Source organism: Penaeus japonicus, unplaced genomic scaffold (assembly GCF_977035675.1).
Source record: "Penaeus japonicus unplaced genomic scaffold, GWHDUDI00000001_assembly GWHDUDI00000019, whole genome shotgun sequence".
In the NCBI taxonomy this organism is placed as follows: Eukaryota; Metazoa; Arthropoda; class Malacostraca; order Decapoda; family Penaeidae; genus Penaeus; species Penaeus japonicus.
In genome coordinates this window covers 5,628,554-5,631,053 of record NW_028234421.1, presented here as the reverse complement: position 1 = coordinate 5,631,053, position 2,500 = coordinate 5,628,554, and the positions used below count along the sequence as shown (strand labels likewise).

Here is a 2,500-nt window from a genome sequence, read left to right as displayed (position 1 = left end):
GGCGAGGAGTTCTAGGCAAGGAGTTCTAGGCAAGGAGTTCTAAGCAAGGAGTTCTAGGCAAGGAGCTCTAGGCAAGGAGTTATAAGCAAGGAGTTCTAGGAAAGGAGTTATAAGCAAGGAGTTCTTGGCAAGGAGTTCTAAGCAAGGAGTTCTAGGCAAGGAGTTCTAGGCAAGGAGTTCTAGGCAAGAAAGTTCTGGGCAAGGAGTTCTAAGCAAGGAGTTCTAAGCAAGGAGTTCTAAGCAAGGAGTTCTAAGCAAAGAGTTCTAGGCAAGGAGTTCTAGGCGAGGAGTTCTAAGCACGGAGTTCTAAGCAAGGAGTTCTAGACAAGGAGTTCTAGGCGAGGAGTTCTAAGCACGGAGTTCTAAGCAAAGAGTTCTAAGCAAGGAGTTCTTGGCAAGGAGTTCTAAGCAAGGAGTTCTAGGCGAGAAGTTCTAAGAAAGGAGTTCTAGGCGAGGAGTTCTAGGCAAGGAGTTTTGGGCACGGAGTTCTAAGCAAAGATTTCTGAGCACGGATTTCTAAGCAAGGAGTTCTAGGCACGGAGTTCTAGGCAAGGAGTTCTAGGCAAGGAGTTCTAGGCAAGGAGTTCTAAGCAAGGAGTTCTAAGCAAGGAGTTCTAGGCAAGGAGTTCTAGGCACGGAGTTCTAGGCAAGGAGTTCTAGGCGAGGAGTTCTATGCAAGGAGTTCTATGCAAGGAGTTCTAGGCAAGGAGTTCTAAGCAAGGAGTTCTAGCCGAGGAGTTCTAGGCACGGAGTTCTAGGCAAGGAGTTCTAAGCAAGGAGTTCTTAGCAAGGAGTTCTAGGCAAGGAGTTCTAAGCAAGGAGTTCTAGGCAAGGAGTTCTAAGCAAGGAGTTCTAAGAAAGGAGTTCTAGGCAAGTTCAAAGCAAGGAGTTCTAAGCAAGGAGTTCTAAGCAAGGAGTTCTAGGCAAGGAGTTCTAGGCAAGGAGTTCTAAGCAAGGAGTTCTAAGCAAGGAGTTCTAAGCAAGGAGTTCTAAGCACGGAGTTCTAGGCAAGGAGTTCTAGGCAAGGAGTTCTAGGCAAGGAGTTCTAGGCAAGGAGTTCTAGGCAAGGAGTTCTAAGCAAGGAGTTCTAGGCAAGGAGTTCTAGGCAAGGAGTTCTAGGCAAGGAGTTCTAGGCAAGGAGTTCTAAGGAAGGAAATATTCTTAGAAGCAAGGAAGGTAATTCTAAGCAACGGAGTTTCTAAGCACAAAGAGTTAGTGAGTTCTAGGCAAGGAGTTCTAGGCAAGGAGTTCTAGGCAAGGAGTTCTAGGCAAGGAGTTCTAAGGAAGGAATTCTAAGCAAGGAGTTCTAAGCAAGGAGTTCTAAGGAAGGAGTTCTTGGCAAGGAGTTCTAAGCAAGGAGTTCTAAGCAAGGAGTTAGCGGGGATCACAGCTGTTAATACGATAATTGTTATTTTTGATACGTAGAAATTTTGTGAAGGATTTAGGGCACAATGTAGATTGACTTTTGTTATGATTGGGAATAAAATGTCAGCAGTAACTAGATGTGTGTATATAAGTTTCCTTTAAATTTTCGTGGATAGGCACTTATAGGTATGTATTTTTTTCCTGACTGAAACCAGGGTAACTTGGCTCTCTAAAATTCGATTCTCCTTCTTCGTTTTCTCCACTTCTTCCTTTATTATCTTCTTTTTCTTCACTTCCTCCTATATTTTATTTTTTTCTCATCCTTTCCCTCCTTTTCTTTGCGCTTTCTTCCTTCTCCAGCTCCTCCTCCATCTCTTCTTTCTCTTCATACTCTATTTGTTCCTCCTCCTCTTCTTCTTCTTCTTCCTCTGTCCTCTATTTCCCTTGAAGGAAGAGGAGAAAAGAGGATGGGAGCTGAAAGGGGGTGGGGTAGAGGTATAACTAACCAAAGGGCGATAAAAGAGGGCAAAGGGGGCAAAAAATAAACACAAAGGGGAAGGGGAGGGGAATGTAGGGAGGAGAGGAAGAGAATGGAAGGGGAAGAGGAAGAGGAAGAGGAGTGAGGGATGACAGGGGAAGGGGATGGGGAAGAGGGGAAGAGGAAGAATGGTAGGGGGAAGGGGTGGGAATGGGAGGAGGACCGGAAGGGGAAGGGAAGGGGAGGAGCAAGGAAAGGAATATGGTAAGAAAGGGGAAAGGAGAGAAAATAATAGGGAAAGACGTGGAAACGGGAGATAAAAAAAGAGAGAGAAAAGGGAAGAAGGGGAGGGGAAGGAGAGAGGAAGAGAGGGGAGTAAAGAGTGAGAAAGGGTAAGTCAGATAAAAAAAAAATAAGAATAAAAACTTTAATTAAAACTAATCACACCAAGAGCATCTCAACCGCCCTGAGGCACCTGAACGAAATTGAACGAATATAATAATAAAAAACAACAATAAAAGTAAAGAAATTTCGTATTACGTCAGAATGGGCCTGGGGCTTCGGGGAATTAAAAACAAAATAAAAAATACAGTTACTGTAGCGGTTGTTTTTAAAGGATGCAGTAGAGCTTATCGTTGCAGAGCAAGTGGCACACAT

General features: G+C 44.2%; 1 protein-coding gene across 1 annotated transcript in view; it reads left to right on the top strand.

Moving 5' to 3' along the window:
* Nucleotides 1–76, top strand: part of LOC147469745 (membrane protein BRI3-like) — a 1,608-nt gene extending 1,532 nt beyond the window's left edge. The window contains exon 3 of the mRNA XM_086547084.1: nucleotides 1–76. This exon is cut by the window's left edge and continues 142 nt beyond it. The gene's annotated coding sequence lies outside the window, so the exon portion shown is untranslated.
* The last annotated feature ends 2,424 nt before the right edge of the window (nucleotides 77–2,500 follow it).